This window comes from Podarcis tiliguerta (assembly GCF_965153285.1).
Source record: "Podarcis tiliguerta genome assembly, chromosome: 2".
Taxonomy (NCBI): Eukaryota; Metazoa; Chordata; class Lepidosauria; order Squamata; family Lacertidae; genus Podarcis; species Podarcis tiliguerta.
In genome coordinates this window covers 38,416,360-38,437,148 of record NC_139535.1, presented here as the reverse complement: position 1 = coordinate 38,437,148, position 20,789 = coordinate 38,416,360, and the positions used below count along the sequence as shown (strand labels likewise).

At 44.0% G+C, this 20,789-nt stretch overlaps 1 long non-coding RNA gene across 1 annotated transcript; it reads left to right on the top strand.

Moving 5' to 3' along the window:
• Positions 1 to 2,608: 2,608 nt before the first annotated feature.
• On the top strand, positions 2,609 to 9,606 carry LOC310670065. Its single transcript, XR_014507507.1, has 3 exons — positions 2,609 to 3,033; positions 9,204 to 9,288; positions 9,472 to 9,606. It is a non-coding gene; the product is annotated as an uncharacterized lncRNA (long non-coding RNA).
• Positions 9,607 to 20,789: the final 11,183 nt, after the last annotated feature.

Below are 20,789 nucleotides of genomic sequence, written 5' to 3'. Positions count from 1 at the left end.
TCAGGGAGCTACAATTCCCAGAGTTATCTGGGAAGAGGAGTTGGTTGTGAAACTACTCTGAGAATTGTAACTCTGTGAGGGGAATAGGGGTCTCCTAGCCATTCCCATCACCCTTAACAAACTACAGTTCCCAGAATTCTTTGGGGAAGGCTGTTAAAGTGGCACGATACTGCTTTAAATGTGTAGGATGGATGTGGCATAAGTGATATGTAAGTCATGCTCAGAGCAGACCCACTGAAATCAGGAGCAGCCTCCCCTCAGCCATGTCACTGTGCTTGCTGGGAGAGTGGCACCTGGAAGGTTGGTGCCATGCAGGTGCAACAGCAGAGCCAACCCAGCTCTCCTGCTGCTGCACTCACACTGCATCAACCTCCCTGTCATCTCCCTCTGCTCCCAATGTGGAAGCATAGCAGTGCAGCAGGCAGGAGGCCAGAAGGCCAGTGCTGCCTTCCCCCACCAGCCAGCCCTGATTCCAGTGGTTCTGCTCTGACTAATTTAGGATATCACCCATGAAAGCAGTTAGCACATCCAAGGCAAAAACCTAGCCAGGGAGTCAGTTGGCCCATTGAATGATAAAGGTGCGAAAGGATTGCTAAAGCAAGAAAGAATGAAGAAAAGCGGAATAAAGAATTTGTGTTTGCCTTCATTGTGCAATATGTTGACTGCGCCTGAATAACTTTTTTGAGAAGGCCATCTGAGGTACTCGGTCAAATACAGCTGTCTGCAGGTTGAATTCAACGTAGCACTGAGGAGATTGTTCTGTCAGGGAATCATTTCAGCTCGTGTGACAGAACAATCTCCCTTCTCCTGCCCCTCGCATACTGTTTGGCTGTGGGGTTCTCTCAACCCTCTGGAGCAGATTTTGGGAGGAAATGAGGGCACAGGGAAGAGAGAGTCCCATTGCCTTTAGCAGGCATCCACCAGTGCAATGATTTGACTGAATACACCCAGTATGTGGCATTCTGCAGCTAACTGTCAAATTAAAACTTTACAAGTCACTAGGTCTGGTTGACATACACTGGGGGAGTTCATTTAAAAACTTGAGTGTGGAGTTGTTGATTGCCTAACAAAACATTTTAACAAAAATTGTCACTAAAGGTTGAAAGGTAGCTAACATTAAAATAACAAATCAATGAGAGAGCTAGGAAATGACAGACCAGCTAGGCTAATGCATGTTCTAGGCAAATTGGTGAACAGCATAATTGAAGACAATGCCCCGTAGAATAATCTATGAAAGCAGAATCAGTGTACTTGGGCCTTGAGTTTGTATGGCTGCAGTAAGTATTCACCCGCTCCTCCCCACACCCTCCACTTCCAACCCTACAATTCCCGATAATATTTGTGTGCAAACTTGCTCAGTACCAAGACTCTAAGGTAAAGGTAAAGGGACCCCTGACCATTAGGTCCAGTTGTGACCGACTCTGGGGTTGCGGTGCTCATCTCGCTTTATTGGCCAAGGGAGCCGGCGTACAGCTTCCGGGTCATGTGGCCAGCATAACTAAACTGCTTCTGGAGAACCAGAGCAGGGAACGGAAACGCCGTTTACCTTCCCGCCGGAGCGGTTCCTATTTATCTACTTGCACTCTGACGTGCTTTCAAACTGCTAGGTTGGCAGGAACAGGGACCGAGCAACAGGACCGAGCTCATCAAGAGTCTAGTGAGACTCTATTATATTGATCAGAGTAGAATATAGCATTCCCTGCAGTGTTGCAGAACTGATGCCTAGGTTTGACAGTCCATGCTGTCAGTTGGGACATAGCTGTGAACATTGATTGGGCAGGTGCTATGAAGAAACCCATTGGGCAGGACCAGCAAGGAGTGGGCGCTCCCCATGACAATTGGTGTGACCCCCTTCCTTAGTTAGCCCTGGCCTCACACTTTCTACAGTTCTGTCCTAATCTATATTCCTAATTAGAGGGGCACAAAAACATTAAATTAGCCCCATAGGAAGACAGCGATGGGAAGCTAGATATCTATTACCATACCACACGTCAATCAGCATTTTAAACAATTAATGGCTATCTAATTATCTTGCTATAACGAGCTTGTTATACACCATTTAAACTGCAAGGCATTTGAATGCATTAATAAGAACGTAATTACACAGTTATTGGTGACATAATTTTCACTTCATTAACTAGCAACTTATATACTTATTAAACTCAATAAGAACTCCTTTAACATCCCATTGATCATGAATCAGGATACAATGGTTGGTTTGTTAATTCCAAATGAGATGACTGTAATTATTGGAAGCACTTCGGGGGAGGAGGGGTTCTGGTCTTGGGGTGGGGGTGGGGTGGGAGAGAGAGAGCAATCAAATATCCAAAGAAAGCCAATGGCAATGAGAGATTAGAAGTGGTTAGGCTAGTTGACATGGGAATAGATGCAGCTTCATTTTTTAAATGAGCCCATTGCTAGTATGGAGTGCTGGATTTATCACTATAGAGATGTCGCTCTGCTATTTAGCCTGAACACATTGAGCGTAAACAAAACAAGTTTCCTTCACCTTGAGGTGTCAGCCCCTGTTTTCTTTAAAGGATTGTCACTTACTTAAGGCGTTCACCTCCTCATAGAACATAACGTATGTCTTTTCTTCCAGATGGAAACAGTACCATTGGATTCAAGAGAGCAGGCAGTGCAGATTCACAAGATCCCTTACACCGGGGTTTTAATTTGGCTGCCCTATTCTCTCTAGGCATTGGCCTCTCACAAGAAGTTACACTGCCCCTGCCCCACACCAACCCACACCATAGCAAGCCAGTTCCATGAACCAGTTACATAGTTCCCATGCCCGATGGTGCAGAATACAGCAGAGCAGAACTGATTAATGTGATGGGCAGCCTGATCCTGAATATGTTTGTTCACAAGTCTTGCTAAATTCAGTGAGATTTACTTCCAAGCAAATGAGCACAGGATTGCATCGTCAATCAATTTCGAACCAAGCACTTTGCCTTAACTGGGCTGAAATGAAGTCTCTTACATCTCCAGGCTGTTTTTCTTGCCCTGTTCACACAGATGCCCACTACAGAGGTGAGTACAACCACAAAACATGATTCATAAACAGATTTGAATCAGGCTTTGGCTGGTTAGATCTGATTAGTGTGTTCAGCCAGTAGTGGGCCATAACCTAGAGACTTAGGGGTGAGTCACACTATAATTTTTAAGTGCTGAGGTCAATGAGTTGGCTGTTCTGACAACCTGAGTGTATTGAATTACATATGGACCTTCTATCCTGTGTACCCTGTAAAAAATGTTTGGAAAAAGACTTGCTAGTGGCCATAGCAAATAGCAAGTGGCCATAGCAAATAGCAGTTTGGGCATTCACACGATTGGTTCAATGCATCCATATCAGCTGAAATAGCAACCTGTATACAAGATTGGACATCAGGAGGGGCGCATATTCTGGTCTGGCACTCAGGTGCTCATCAGCAGGGTGCACCAGAGCTCTGGTGCAACCCTGCTGACTTGCTCCAGAGTGAGCATCATTTGGTCCAGCACTCTTTCACCAGAGCATTGGACCAACAAACAGGACATTCTGGGATGAAAACGGAAACCAGGAATGGTTTTTGTGATTCTGGATGCTTAAAACAGGACAGTTGGGGGGTATGAGTATAGAGCTTTGGCAATCTTTTTATCAGCTGTTTGAGTTGGGGGTCTATAGGCAGCTGATAAGAATTTTCCAGAAGATTCATGGTCAGTTCCCGATCCTCATTTGAGAAGGCCACTGGCTCTCTGTTAGCTCATCAATAGGATAACAACAATGAGTGGATTTCAGCCCACCCATTGTCCTATGATAGATGTTCCGTCTACACAAGCATTTCAGGTTTCCTTTCTCCTCCCTGCATGCACTGGTCTGGAGCTTCTCTCCCACACTCCAAGCCAATTTCAAGGGGTCCAAGATGGCACAGAGAGGGGAGGGGGGGAGCCCCACTGCACAAATGGAAGTCTTTGCACAGGGCTTCCACTGATAAGGTTCATTAGGTGAATATGTTAGCCCAATATGTTCTTTCCCCCGTGAGGCTAAAGTCTTCGAATGTGTTTCTGAGCAAGGCTTTTCTCTCCAGCCATGGCAAGGGTGCCATAAACAAACAGGAAGATTAGATTATAAAAAGGGATGGTATTGAAGATGTCAAAGTCTTCTCTATGAGTTGCCTCTGCTTTATTTCACCATTCTGGAACAGCATAATGAAATCTGGCCTTTCATGTACACACTCAATCCTTTATGAATAGCAAACAAACCACCAAAGCATCTTCTAGCAGTGGAGGAAGCTATTTTATGAAATGGGGATGTATGAGCCATGGAATAAATTAATATCAGAGGGTGGGGGATCAATCCTCTAGAAACTACCAAGCTAACTTTTCAATTTCTGAACCCCATTTCTGAGTCACTTTTCTCATCTGTAATGCAGCATTGCTTTGCACCTGTTTTTACCTTCACCCTTCCTTTGTGCAATCTGCTCTCCCTCCCTCAAACCACCCCCATGGTAACCCCCTGCGTCTGGTGAAAGGTGAACTAAATAGTTGCATGGAGTGGGAAAGGGAAGCGCTGGTGGGGTTATGTGGGGTAATGGTAAGCGATTGGTGAGCAGAGTGAACAGATGTGCAGCCCCTGGTATATATAATAAAAATGTAAGGATGTCACCACGTAGTCCCCACTGGAGGATTTGTAGTCCTGCTTCCCAATCCTGGATTTGCATGAATTTAGGGTGGGGTGGCAGCGCAAAACTGAAGGCAGGTTGCACAACAGCCGTGGCCGTGGCATGGCAGCAAGAAAGGATGGAGACTAAGAGTGGGAAAGTGGTGGTTTGAAATAACAGCAGAGCTTTGAGTATAACAGGGATCGAGAGATACCGAGAAGGGGGGAAGTGGCCATTTGAAACAATGGCAGGTATCTGAATAAAGCAGGGATGGAGCAATGCTAGGAAGGAAAAAATGGTGAGTTTAAGCATTTGCAGAAGCTTGAGTAGACCAAGCAGGGGGTGACCTGGAGGGAGGAAGTGGCAGTTTAACACAGGGTTTGAGTACAGCAAGAAGGGGGTTCAAAAAGCCTCTGTTGTGTTAGTCTTTGGTAGTAGCTTCTGTGTAGTACACATCTCAGCTATTTCTCCTCACTAAAACTGGAGTTTCATTTTGTTTTTAAACAACCCCTCAGTGTTCCTCCATCCCTATTTTACTCAAATATCTGTTGGTGTTCAAAACCATCATATTCCTCTCAATGGTTCTCTACCTCCACTTTACTCAACTTCTGCCATTGTTTAAAACAGCCACTTCCCAACTTTCAGTGTTTCCCCCTTCTTACTGTACTCAGAGGTCTCTTTCTTCCTTTCTCAGTTGCCTCATGTGAGAGAGATGAAGGATGCAGAGCCCATTGTATGAAGCTTTACTCGAACCTCTGCTGTTGTTTAAAACTGCCATTTTTCTTTTAGCTCTCTCAATTCCTGCTTTATTAAACCATCATTTCCCCCCTCTTACTTTACCCTACCCTGCAAGTCCAGGAGTGTAATGAGGCAGTGCAAATCCTAAATGGGGTCTGCACTCTGACTTCATGCAAATCCAGGATGTGATGCAGCAATACAAATTCTACAATGGGGGCTGTGTAATGACAGCCTTACATTTTTATCTACATATGGGAGAGAGAGAGAGAGAGAGAGAGAGAGAGAGAGAGAGAGAGTCATGTAAATCTCTTCCTTCCCCACTTTCCTCCTTTACAACTTTTAGTAAAATTATTCAGTTCATACCATACCTACAGAAATTAAGCGGAGGAAAATGACTGATTACTAGGTACTGAATTAGGCTCTCTGTTCAGTTATAATATTCAACTGACTCAGCCATCCTACTCAATGACTTAATGAGCATTTGGTGGCTACAACACCTATTCATTATCCTTGATAAATGCCTTCCTGAAATGAACACGGTACTGTACGTCCCACAAAAAGTTCCTTGTTGATTATGCTTGTGTTCTCTGAATGTCACAGGCAGGCTTTATGTAATATTCTCTGGCAAGTTCCCATTAGATTCCAAAGTACTGATGATATACTAAGCTCTTCATTTTTTTTAAAAAAAGGGTTTTCTGTTTTTTTGTCTTCCAAGCTCTGCCACCAATCATTATTTAGCAAAGCAAAACAGAGCAAACTGGGTTTCTTTAGTCTAAACATGTAGACACACACAATTGATGGCAGCCAATGGGTTCTAAGCTATCTTCTGTTGTTCTGGCAGGACTTGGTTTTAACTCAGTTATTATTTCATATCTATATGAAACCATTACAGTCGTACCTCAGAAGTCAAATGCCTTGCGAGTCGAACGTTTAGGCTCCCGAATGCCACAAACCCAGAAGTGAGTGTTCCAGTTTGTGAACGTTCTTTGGAACCTGAACTTCCAACATGGGTTCTGCAGCTTCCGACTGGCTGCAGGAGCTTACTGCAGTCGATCAGAAGCTGCGCCTTGGTTTCTGAACGTTTTGGAAGTCAAACGGACTTCCAGAATGGATTCTGTTCGACTTCCGAAGTACAACTGTAGAAAGAATCATCTAGGAATTGGAAATATGATGTCATGTGTATGCTATACCCAGACCTGGATTTTGCACTAATCTAGGTTCAACAGTCACCGTTTTGAGTAGTGTCTGGAGGGCACAGTCATAAATGAGGAGGAATGAATGAAAGCTGAATGATTCAGAAAGGAAAGAAAGGATAAGTTTGGGGTCCCTGGAATCTTGAAGAGATAGATATGATCTCCTCCCCTTAAACATCAGGTCCCCAGTCTTACAGTGCGTTTTACTGGTGCATTTTAGAACACTCCGCTCTGTTTTAGAGTTCCTCTTTTTCACTCTCTACATGAGTTTCTTAAAAGGAAACTTTGGGGCAGCTCCACTCCCACCTTTCCTGGGGGCTGCTAAAGACATGTGTGCCCTGAGGGAAGGCAGAAGAGAGGGAGCCCAGGTCAGGGGCCACACATGCCATCAGCTCCTCACAGAACTATCTCAGACCTGTTGGGGCTGTTCCTCCTTCCCTGTGGGCTGTAGGCAAAAGTGCTTTCAAACAGCCCCATGCTGTGCCTTGAAACTCCTGAAATTGGAGTTTCAAAGCACAGCATCACCTGACATCATAGTGACATCATATGATTGACAGGTGGGCATTGGCAACCACCTGTTAAATTTGCCCCACTAGAGGTGGGAAGACATTTGATCTGCTTCACAAGCCAGAATAGGTTCCCTACCACTGACCTAGAGAAACACAGAGATATATGAAAATATACCACTATTTTGTTTTCTAAAAGGGCAGGAAAACTGTGGCATAGTTCTCTGTTGCTGGGGGAGAAGGAGACCTGGTTCAGTTCAAGGAGACTTATTGACATTGTGATTCAACTCTTCAATTCACTTTATTTGACCCCACACAGAGAGCTGATGCACAACTGTTGCGCATCTCAAGCTATCACAACCACCGTCTTTGACATAAAAGTCCTGATTCCTAATCCAGCACATGTGCCAAGTGGTTGGGGTTGCTTTCCAGCGAGGGAAACACAGCCACATATTTCCTGTCTCCACACCTGTTCCTGGCACTCAAGGCAGGCTAAGTCCTATAGCCACTTAAGGCTTTCCTGCTATCTTGCTAATTATCTAGACTCCCCAGCATCAGCAGACCTTGACAACCATCTCAGCCACACAATCCATCATTCTTGCCTGCACTGTTGAACAAAGCAGAAGGGGGGCAGATACACAAGCACTCATCTTCCCTGGTTCTGTGGAGATCTAGGCACTTGGCAGATCTGATCTGATGCTTTCAAGAATTGTTTTCTGGTGGCTACTGCTAGAGTTCTCCTTTGCCCCTTTCCCTTCTCTTTCATGGAGAGAACAGTGCGCTGCCTTCTGTCTGGTATTCAGAAAGCTGCCATGCATGCCTGCAGAGCTTGCTTGTGCTCCTTGGATGCGGGGGAAAGGATATAAAATTTCCCTGTGAAGGTGTGTATTAATAAACAGCAGTGACTAGGATAATGATGCGTCTGTTGCAATGAAGTTTCTGACAGCAAAATCATGACCTGCTTGACTGCTCCCTGCAGGTATCAAAGTCACTAATTACCTATCACGCACCCAGGATCAGCATTCATTAGAGGAACTGACACTACATTATTCAGTCCTAGGGAGTCTCTCTCTTTCAAGTCTTTGTGGCTTCTTCTTTCCATGGGAATTTGCGTCGCATCAGCAGCGACACGTTTAGCTGGAGCCTGTAGCAATTGGGCTGCAGGGTGCAGAATGCCGGCTTTCACCATCAAGCCATAAAGGAAGCCAAAGCAAACAGTAATGAAACAAGCCTGCACAGAGAGCTTTCCCCAAATTAGATGGTGTGAGATCATTGCTTCATTCTTTTTTTAAAATGCATACATTGCCTGTTTCTCCAATGATGCTCCAAAGCCAGCTAAAGCAAGCATGGGTTAGTAAGATTTCATAGAATTGTAGAGTTGGAAGGGACCACAATGTCATCTAGTCCAACCCCTTTCAATGCAGGAATATTTCACCAAACATGGGGCTCAAACCCATGACCTTCAGATTCAGCGTCTGTTGCTTTACTGACTGAGCTATTAGTCAACTAAGTTTTATTCATAGAAGACCTATTGGCATTAATAGGCCCAGCTTGGGGCTTATCCATACTTCTGCTTGTCCTTCTGCTTTCCCCCAGGGAGAATGACTTTTTAGCGCTCAGTCAGAGAAAAAGGCAATTCAAGTTTTCCATTTGTTCCGCTCTGTCATTAAAGAGAGCGTTTTACCTTGGAAAGGAGCAGGGCAAGAAGGAAAACGCTTGGACTTGTGCTTTCTGGGCATGGAACAAGTGGAAATGTGGACAGGCCTTAGTCATGTTCCTAAATTTCCTTTTCAATTTTGAGTTAAACTTACTTGCCCATCCCCAAGAAGATTACTCTGCTATCCACTGATTAATGACAGAACCATAGAATTGTGGAGCTGGAAAAGAGCACAAGGGGCATCTAGTCCAGCCCCTGCAATGGAGGAATCGTTTGCCCAGCATGAGGCTCAAATTCATTACCCTGAAATCCAGAGTCTTGTGCTGTAGTGGCTGAGCTATCTATTTTGCAGACAGAATGACAGCTTCAGACAGCATTCTGGACAAAATGAAAGCTTCAGCTCTTTTAGTCCATTATTTTAGAGCCTCTGAAAGAACCACCTGGCTCAAGTAACTCATCTGTCTTTCAGCAAGTTCTTTGGTTAAGCTCCAGTTTGACACTGTGGATTCTCTGCATGAATTTGCTGTATACGTGGAAGGTGAAGGTCAAGAAAGGTAAGTAGGTTTCAGATTATAAATGAACTGAACAATTTATCCACTTACAAACTTATGAATACACAATGGGAGCATATGTGAGCAGCATCGATATGTCCCTGCTAGCCTTGCTCCCCATTTTCCATCTGTGTTGTCTGCTACATTATCTTTGTGATTTCATTTTCTCTGGCTTTTGCATTCCAGGAATAAGCTTTCTAAAGGGAGCAACTCCCAGTACAGGAATCTGTGAAGTCAAAATGAAGCACCAAATTTCTCATTCTGTGTACGAGGAGATGCCTGTAAAACTTGTACATACATTCACCTCAGTGTAAAGTCCTGGAAAGCTATATAATTAAACCTTGGGATTGCTCTCTTTCTCTGTCTTTTTCTCATGCATGAATTTTGAAAACAAGGTTATTTTCCTTATGAATGAAACTGCAGCAGAACACATTATTTAAAATCTGGTAGCTCCACTAGAGATCAGATGTAGAACTGTCTAGTGAGCAAAGCCTAGCCTGCAGGCTACCACTTGACAAACTCTAATTGCTGTTTAACAAAGGCCTGCATTGGTATCTCATGGCACCTCCATATACTGCTGTGATTGCTTAGCCTTCTGCTCCCTGACGATACCTGGGTTAAATTCTGTGGCCTCTTCTCCAACTATTGTTGCAAGCAACTAGCTCCATGTAACAACCAGTGCCCCCAAAGTCAACATACAAAAGTCAACATGCAAAGTCAAAAGATTCAATTCAGTTGTGCTCTAATGGACATCAGAATTGCATGGGGCTCCCACCCAGATCGAAATCACCTTGGCAATGAATGTGGAAAGCTGCTTATCTCCCTTGGTGGATTAGGGCAAGTGGGAATTGGCCACATTTGTGCCTATCCACATAACACAAACACACATGACTCCAATAAATCGTGAGAGTGGCACTACAAAGTCCTCTTTTTAAAAAAGAAAATAAAAGGTTTTTATTAAAGATTTTCTTGGGTTACAAATATACAAACATTGTATCTATTTTCAGATCATGAAGTCCTTTCTACAGATCAGTTATATTCGATATGAGACATTATTGCACACAGTATAAGGTTGGGGGAGATGAGAGGTGGGGAGAGAGGGGGAGGCAAAGGTAAAGGTAAAGGGACCCCTGACCATTAGGTCCAGTCGTGACCGACTCTGGCGTTGCGGCGCTCATCTCGCTTTATTGGCCGAGGGAGCCGGCATATAGCTTCCGGGTTATGTGGCCAGCATGACTAAGTCGCTTCTGGCGAACCAGAGTAGCGCACGGAAACGCCGTTTACCTTCCCACCAGAGCGATACCTATTTATCTACTTGCACTTTGACGTGCTTTCGAACTGCTAGGTTGGCAGGAGCAGGGACCAAGCAACAGGAGCTCACCCCGTCGCGGGGATTCGAACCGCTGACCTTCTGATCGGCAAGTCCTAGGCTCTGTGGTTTAACCCACAGCGCCACCCGCGTCCCAAGAGGGGGAGGAGGGGATAGTAAATTGGGATTCTTTTACTCAGTGTATATGTGAGGTTTCTGTGCCAGTGTCACGTGGGAAGGTTCTCTTTCTATTCATTTATTAGTTTTCATTGGCAGTGAGAGAGGTTGGGGGGCCCAGGACATTAGAGTGTAAGACTTGCAGGCCTCCTTTTCCATTTGAGCCAAAGTCAGTTCATTTCTCTCCAAAGTGCCTGACAGTCATTGCCCTTTTTTCATGTGTCACTGAATCCATTCCCCCTCCCCTTTCCTAAAATAATAATGAGATGCTTCTGGCATTGGGCTGGAGACACAAAGCAGAGTCATCTATTTAAGTGGTTGTTTTGAAGCCAGCATCAATAGAAATCTTCCGTTCCCAACATGTTTTTCAATACGGTTGAACAAGTTTCTGATTTAGCACACACACAAGCACACACACACAGAGACACAGTGCCAGAGGTTAGCGAGACTGAGTGGCCGTGCAGAGAGAAGTGTCCACCCACAGGTCATAGTTCTCCCTTTTCCATAATCATTTTTCGATGTGACTTCATTTATGATCGTCTGATTAAGAACAAGGGCAGCTTCAGAAAGAGGACGATCACTTCTCTCTTCACCTTTTCCTTCCTGACCTCTGTTTTCATTCCAAAAAGGAACTGGCAAAGCATTGTTGAGAATGGTGCTTGGCAACTAAAATTCATAACCGTGCTAGATTTCAAAAATCTGCTAATGGGTTTTAAAAAGGAAGACCCTGAGATTCTTTAGTTGCTGTATAGTTCATTTGTGTGAAGGTGGATGGGGGCGGGTTGGAGCTTATATCCACTTTTCTTTCGAGAAGGAACATCAGAATGACTCACAAAGTTCTACGTAGGCACAATTACACCAGGGCTGTTGACCAGTTCAAAAAAATTATAATGAATTAAATAAATACATTGTAAACAGTTAACCAGTTAGTTAATTGGTTCCAGGAGGGGGCACATTTTAAAAGGGAAAGGGCAATTTCTGAGCAGTTTTGCTGCAACTTAAAGGAACGCCACCACGGCACCACCCCTTTTCTAGTTCTGGGAGAGATAGTCATTTTGGTCCCCATTCCTCCTCTGACAGAAAAAAACAACCAGTCCTCTGCATCTGTGAAGACTCAAAAGTGTGGTATCTCCCTCATACACATAAGCTTCCTCTATGCCCCCCCCCCCCAAAAAAAATCAGGATCTGAGCCATCTAGAACTGGTGAGAATGCAGGCAGCTTTGTTGCAGAACTAACCCAAAAGCAGGCGGATAAGTGACTCACACATGCACTTACCAAAATTGTGGAGATACCATATAAAGCTTGAAGGGAACGGAGGGGGAACTGGCACATTTCTGCAGCAGGGAAATTGAGCCAGGATCTTCAGCTCACATGGGAACCCACAATATCTCACTTCCCTGTCCACTTTTCGTCACTTTTGTGATATGGAAAATAATCCTAGATATCATCTAGATAGAAGCAATTGCACTTAGCCAGTGATGACCTGTGTGTGTGTGTGTGTGTGTGTGTGTGTGTGTGTGTTATACAGATAATTGCAAATATATGGCAATCAAGGTTCTCCCAAGTACTCCAATCCTGCGATGATGGGCGAGATAGAAACAAAAATGAAACAAAGAGGAATATTATCTTTGTTAAATGACTGTTTGTTTTCAGTCCTCTGCTGTCAGTGCAAGTGGAAAGACAAGATGATTATTTGTGGATGTGGGAAAAGACGAGGGCCTTCTATTATGTTTAAGCTGCTTTAGAATGTGGATCCCTTAAAGCTGCTGCAATGGTGCTCTCTGCTACCTTTGCTTAATTCAAATGCTGCAGAGAGTCAATTTCAGCTTAAACAATCACTCCGGCACCTTATCACCTTTGTAATCTTTTGTACCTGCAACATTTGCGGAAGGAGAGCAACGTGGCTTTCAAAGATAAAAGAAATATATTAAAGATTTCCCCTTTCTTGCATTCTTTCTTTCTTACTTACACACACACAATATTATGTTATCTGTGAATGGAGGAAAGGGTGTTTCTTACCCTCCCACCCCCTCTTTGAAAGTTGATAGCAATCAAATAAAGCACTTCAGAGCACACTGTGGCTGATGCCAGGAGGCACATTTTCAGCGCAATGCCCCACATTCCATGGGCTCTGTTTGCAGCCACAATAGCATTCCCAAGAAGGTAATGCTGCAAAATGTATAGCAGTACAATAGCTATAAAAAAAATCTCTGTATCATTTACTACAACAGGCTAAAAGGGGAAACACTGAGAATGAAAAATGGGGTGATGGTGGTATAGGGATGCAATTCTTTTCAACCGACCCATTTATGTAGGGATTGCCACATTTTTAGAGCCTTTTCCTAGGCAAATCCTCCTTCCCATTTTTCTTTCTTTTGCATGCTGATGACAGCCTAGGATAGGCCTCATAAATGGACTGCTTATCAGATCAGTATTATGTAGCCCGCATCACTTATGCACCCTCTTAGTTCGGGTGACAACAATATCATAACTCTAAGTGACGTGGCCTGAAGAATGCAAAGAAACGGGCATGAAATGCATTGGTTATAATGCGTTTGCCAGTTTCCTCCCTTCAAACTTTGCTCACCAAAGCCATTGGCACAGATGTGAATACAATTGTTTTACTGATTGTGTCTGGATTGTGTTGGCCCACCACCAATGCTTTTCTCCAGGGGCCACTCGAGGGTACACAGTCCCAGCACCTCTTTTTATTGTCGTGAAAAAGTGTGGCACTTCCATTAGCAAATTCATGGTGATAACCAGCATCCATTCTCCTAGAAAATAGCATTGCCCACCACATCGTAACATGCCCTGCTGGAGTGCCAAACTGTGCCCTTAGCTCTACCACCACCACTCTGCCCATGCACAGGAGTGTTCCTATTTCTATCTACATTGTTGGAGGGTGCGCAATGATATGAATAAAGAATGGTATGCCTAGCTCTCCCCCTCCAATGCTTTTCCTTTTGCCATCCCCACAGACATTCCTCCAGCATGCTAAAACATTCAAATGACTGTTTACAGCTGTGAGACCCTTGAGTAACAGTCTCAGCTGGCATGATCTGGTGGCAATCTCAGCAACACTCTTATTCATGAACTCGGGGCACTGTTTTCTCTCTCAGCCTCCATAAGTTGGGGGGAGGGGCTCTGTTTATTTTTAGTTGTCACCATGTTGCAACCCAAAGAACTTCATGTGCCTTTAAATATACCCCCAGAACCAGATCCTAGGCACACGTCATAGCTTCTACCACCCGTTTCTCCACTAGCCATTTTGTCTACCCCTTTATCCTGCCTGCTCTGAAGTCCTGCTCAGTACAGCGAGCCAGACAGAGTAGTTGGGAGGTGGAACTAGAAGGAGATGCAGTGGATGCCTAGTATTCTCAAAGAAGTTCACAGGTGCCTCTGATGGGCACAGCTCCAGGTTCATCAACAAAGAAGAAGAACTGCATAATCAAATAAAAGAGAGGACAAAGGAAGATGCAAATTTGCATAAGATTTGCATTTACAAATATATATGTCTAGCAGCAAATACAGAAATCCTGCCTGCCTGCTCAGTCTGCTGTCAAGGTGCTCACTGTTGATAGGTAATGTCAAGGTCCCTCTCTGCATTACCTTCTTACAGCTCCCTATCCTAAAACTGAGCTTGGTCCAAGAAGTCCTACAAACAGAGAACTGATCACGGCTTTTTTCCAGCTGGAACTAACCTGAAATTAGGTCAGCCACCTCTCAGGAAAGCGCCATTGCCATTGCAAGAGAACAAGGGAGGCATTCATAGTGAGTTCCGGCACCCCTTTTTCTAGAAAAATATCACTGGAGAGGATCCTGGGCAAAGTGTCCTCTGTCAGTGGCCCTGGTAGAAGGAAGGAAGTGTACCTGTTCTTAGTGCTTTTTTCCTAGAAAAAAGAAGTGCCAGTACTCACCATGAAATTGTTACAATAAGTGCCACACTTTTTAACAACGAAAAAGAGTACCCCTGAGTACCCCCTGGAGGAGGAGGAGAAGGAGAACTGCCTTTTTTCATCCTGGCTTTCCCCCCACATTCAATTTGTAGGGCAAATAAATAAACATGCTTTCTGCCTCACAATTAGCTGCTATTTGCAGCTCAAACATGGAGTGGGGAAAAAATATGTTGAAGGGAAGGATTGAAAAGGTTCATCCAAGTAATACTAGAATGTTGAAATTTTGTTGCTGCTATTTCCAGCAATAACCCAGCCGAGTAGTTTATTGGGTGAAGGTCACAAAGGTTCCTGGCCTGGCCTTCAAAGGAGGCCTTTTGCCATTCATTTTGCCCTCTTGGCCTGTGCTTTCCAGTGCAAGGGCTACTTGCCTCCTTCCCATTTGCCCAGCAGCTTCCCAATAAGCAGAGTGCAGAACAAAGTTGTTTTAAATTTAGGTTGTCACAAAATATCCTTTTTTCTAATTTGGGCCTGAAAGGTTCAGTGGCAAAGCAATTGAAGGCAGTCTGCAGTTTCTGAAAGTCTGGTAAATGGTTCTTAAAATAGCTGGACTAAAACACATTTTGGTGCTTGCTCCGAACAATACCAATACCATCAATCTCAGATGAATACCATATTGAGTTGTGGTTTTCCCTTACCCGTAACACTGACTCAGGATCTCAAACAACAGCAGCAAAAAAGCACTACACTGCATAGATGGAAGTTTATTTAAGATGGCCTGTTCTGGGCAGCTCATTTTAGCTTGGGAAGTGTAAGGAGAGAGAGAGAGAGAGAGAGGGAGGGAGGGAGGGAGGGAGGGAGGGAGAGAGAGATCTTAGGGTTTTTTTAATTGCTGGTGAGTTACTTACAGGGCATATGTGAAAATGCAGTGGAGGCTATTTCTCCTCCTTCCCTTAAGCTAGTGGGCCAAAGCGATAAGAGAACAGGAAAGAAAGTACAGAACAGGAAAGAAAGTACAGAACAGACATGACTGGGGATTTGTCCACACTTCCAGGAAGGCCATGTTCTAGTCTCTGCCCCCTCTTCTTCACTGCTGGCACACATCAGTAGGAACTGGAAGTGGTTTCTTGCCCCTCTTCCATTCCCACCACAAATGCAGTCACCCAGGGTCCTTTTGGAGCTGGACGGTTGGGAGCAATATCATGTCAGCCCTAGAGGGGAAGGGATTTCAACGTCAGGGCTGTACTATGGAAAATAGCATTTCCCTTTGCGGATGCACAGTGTACCGTTGCTGAAGAGAGTACTTGCAGCTGGGCCTCTGCAGAAGACCATGGCAATATAAACTGGGCCTTGCTGAGGCCATTGAGCACGAAGCAACTTGGATAGTTACAGCCCCAAGGATCAGGTGGGGCTCAAAGCAGGGCCCGTCTCTGCCCCCTTCTCTCCAAGGAGGAAGATAAGGGAAAACTTCAGGTTGCTAAGCCATTGCAATAAAAACAAGCTTTCTTTCCTCCTCCCCTCCCTCATTTTCTCCCTCTTCATCTGTGCAAATTAAGAGGAAGCGAGAAAGTTTAATTGTGATCCCCCCTCTGTCTTTCTGCTGGAGCCACGGTAGGGGCAAATTGTGAGTGTTTTAATTCTGCCTCTTGCAAGCCTATCAGAAACCTAGTGGTTCATTACGCCCTCTGTTTTTTCTCCAGAGATGCTATAGAAACACAACAGTGTAACTAACACTTTTCGTCATTTGGAACCACAGGTGGCTTGAATGTGTGTGATTTGATTGTCTTTACTAGGTAATTACAGGTTGGTGCCTATTCCTGTCGTCTCAGTGGGATGCTCACACAGTACATGGGGGCCTGAGTCATTTGCAGGGTGGATGTACAACAGAATAACATGGAATATTACTTTTCCCTATAGAAAATCCCACATTGATATATATATACACTGGTGATCACAACCTCTCTATACATGAGGTTCCATGAAGTATGGTGAAGTACCGCAACAGCCCTGGCATTGGGCAATATGTCCCCAAGAAGAGATGAGAGACAAATTCAATTCCATGAGCCTATGGAATTTGCACTTCCTGAAACAATACAAAAACCAAAACACCGCCATGCATCAACAATTGCACTTGTCTGAATTTGCAGGGCAGTTCTCCAGCCAAGCAATATGTCCAAAAACACACACATTGGAGTAAAGTCTGCATGAAAATGCACATATTAGTGAAAAGAACATTATATAAAAAAAACACCATTATATTAGGAGAAATTGCTTTCCAAATATGTGGACATAAAAAGGCACCAGGCAATAACATTTCCATTCACACGGGCCTTTGGATCTTAATTTTCTGCTTCTCATTTAGTGGGGTAGAGTTGGAGCCCCCACCCCTCCAAACTCTCTTCATGAATTTATTTGTGAATCCTCATCTGCACACATGCAATGGCTGCCTCAGATGTCCACACCATTCTTAGGTACGAAGTAAATGCAGCTTAAGTTATCCAATCGGATTGAACCTGGCTTGAACGGGACCGGGAGGGCATAGCAAACAGCATTATTTGTCAAGAAATGACAGGATTGATATGGATTGTGGGTAATGTCCTGTGAAGGCAACTTCAAAAACAGTGGGAGTGCAGTGGATGCAGAGTAAATGGTAACATGAACACACCCAAAGCAGGGAGCAGAATGGTGAAAGAACTAGAACTACACTAGACTGATGCTGTGATAGCAGCCCAGAACCTCCATATACACTGCCCAGATTTGCGCCCCAGAGAGATCACTTCGGTGCTGCTAACACAGCAAAAACAATGTAGGAGGCAGCAGTTAGGAGTCAACAGTCTCTGCAGGCACAGTGATTCTACAGTGAATTGACTTCACCCCCAGAGGAGCACTCCATTGTTTCTTGAGACAGACAGATGCCAGCCAGCCAACCAAGGCTACCAGTGGGTACTGGCCACAATGGCTATGTTCTACCTCCACTGTCAAAAGCAGTATGATGATGATGATGGTGATGGTAATAATAATAATAATTTATTGTTTATACCCCACCCATCTGGCTGGGTTTCCTCAGCCACTCTGGGCAGCTCCCAACAGAGTATTAAAAACACAATAAAACATCAAACATTAAAAAGTTCCCTAAACAGGGCTGTCTTCAGATGTCTAAAAGTCAGATAGTTGTTTGCTTCCTTGACATCTGATGGGAGGGCGTTCCACAGGGAGGGTGCCACTAGTGAGAAGGCCCCCTGCCTGGTTCCCTGAAACCTCACTTCTAGCACTGAGGGAACCACCAGAAGGCCCTCGGAGCTGGACCTCAGTGTCCGGGCTGAACAATGGGAGTGGAGATGTTCCTTCAGGTACACTGGGCCGAGGCTGTTTAGGGCTTTGAAGGTCAGCACCAACACTTTGAATTGCACTCAGAAACGTATGCCTTTGAATACCAGTTGTTGGAAATTGCAGGTGGGCAGAGTGCTCTTGCTTTCATGTCCTGCTTATGGGTTCTGACAGGCATCTGGTTGGCCACTGCGCCAACTAGTTTACTGGACTAGGTGGGCCATTGGCCCAATCCAGGAGGGTTCTTCTTGCATTCTTATGTGAAAACATTGTGAACATATGGATAGTGCTTACTGTAAGAAGGACCAGGACAAAGTGATAGGAACATTACATCTCCTTCCTCTATCCTCACTGACTTGGGAGTATGTCCCTTTCAACCATATGAATTCTATGGTTCTGTTATTCAGTTTGGCGTGCATCTGATTGCCCTTTATGTGTATTTGTGTTATGAAGCTGTCTGGGTTGAGACATGACAGATGAAGTAAACCAAGACTTCAGGCCCCATTCTCATATAGTGGCAGTGGTGTGGAAGACATCTTCCCATGATGCAACTTCACACTGTTCCTGGAGCATGTGGATAAAGCAAACTTCTAGGCATGGTCCATTGCATCGGTCTATCACCAGTCAGTCAACACCAGGCTGGAAGGGAGCATGGATACCATGTCAATAGCCCTGCCCAGGTTGACAAATGATGGTGAGTTCTCTCTCCCAGCTTCTTGGAAGCTGCAGGTGGCTCCTTTGTGTGCACATACAGAGATGTGGTGAGGGATCGCACACAGGAAAGCACCTCCCATGAACTGTCCATGAAGGTGAACTGTGGTCTTAGCCACAGCCAATGTCATCCTCAGATTATTTTTTGAAGTAGGAAACATAGCTACAGGTTTTCTATAAAATAAGGACTGGGTGTACCCAAGACAGGAGGCACCAAATACTGATAATCAAGGGGAGTATATCAACCTTTGGAATACTGGGTGCATGTTTCAAAAGAATACAAAACCCATTATTTCCTTTTCTGCACAAAATTTTAAATATTCAGGATAATTCCCTGCCTGCCCTGGTAGAGATTTTTTGTAAAAAGAAGGAAGGAAGGAAGGAAGGAAGGAAGGAAGGAAGGAAGGAAGGAAGGAAGGAAGGAAAAGCAATACATAATACTGTAGGGTGTTGGTTTTTTTAGGACAGAATCAGGACAGCTGACAACCCCAGCTGACAACCCCAGACCCTTGCCTAGGCATTTTTATCTCTGCAAAACAGTTGCTGCTTTATTTTATTGAGCATATGGATTTCTCCTATAATTACAAAGCATAGGCAGATAACCCCAAGCCTGGGAGCAGCTAGGGAGCCCATTGTCTCTCTATTATCAAGGGACACTGATCATTTGCCATCTAATTTCATTAACTTCCTTGTGTACCAAATTTGTTTTTCTGACATAAAAATGACTGAGGGTGCTCCGTGGCGGCGAATTACAGCACTAAGGTGACTGGATTGATGCCTCTTCTGATCTAGTGCACATTTCAAGCCCATTTAAAAATGTAAATATTTATATTCTTTGATTTCAGCCTCTGAGTCTGCCAGACCTTTGCAGCTGATAAGCTGGTCTCCATTCAGATCCTGCCACTTTTCATCAGAGTGTATTATATTTATCAGGTGGAAATCAATGTGTATCAGGAATGGATAGAGCTGGAGCATCCCAGGAGCTGATACGGTATGTTAACTACGTGTCCCTGGAACTTATTCATGTTAAAACTTGGAAAACAAATTAGCTGGCAGAAGCTTTTCTGACACAAATCATATCTTTCTTGGGAATTTCTCCCCACCACCACCACCACCACCCTGCTCCCTCTGTGAATTTGCATACTGTATCAAAAAGAAATTAAAAACCCAATCTTTCTGAAACTCCACTAACCCCTTTACCCTGATATATATAGTTCACACACTTTTTTTGTACGTGGCTTTTTAATCTACATATTATTAGAATAAAACAAATTAGCAAACATGTAAATGTCACTTGATTATCTCAGAAAGATTCATTAAGGACGAGCACAATGAGTGAGTGAAGATGAGTAAAGTCAAACAGAACAATTCCATACAATTGATCCTAAGATACAACCATAGCAAATCTTCTTCTTCTTCTTCTTCTTCTTTTTAATCATTTTATTAGAAATTTAAACAAAACATATTATCCAAAAGCATATCATCTTTAGTTTCCCCCCCATTTCCCTTCCTCCCCCCACCCTCCTGTACCAAACCCACACCTCCCACTCACCCCGACTTCCCTCAGTTCCAATCTTTGGTTTCTCTGTAAATGCTATTCTCTGCATGTTACAAAGTTGTATAAATCCTTAAATTATCTAACTGATTATTGTCAATAAAGAGTTTGTGAATGTTTATGCAAAACCTGCCAAGGAGTCCAATTCACTTGGTTGCATCTTCAAATACTTTGTAAAGGGTTCCCATTCATCTTTGAAGTCACAGTTGTCCTTGTCCCGTAGCTTATGTGCCAATTTTGCCAGTTCTGCATAGTCCATCAATTTCTGTTGCCATGATGTTTAGTTGGGATTTCTTCAGTCTTCCAACCTTGTGCTATTAAAACTCTCACCGCCGTTGTCACATACATGAAGATATTTTTCAGCTTTTTTTGGCAGGTCTTCTCCTACAATCCCTAACAGAAATGCTTCAGGTTTCTTTACAAATGTTAGATGGAACATTTTCTTCAGTTCATTGTATATCATTTCCCAATTTTTTTTTATTACATTACAATCCCACCACATATGATAAAATGTCGCCTCCTTTTCCTTAC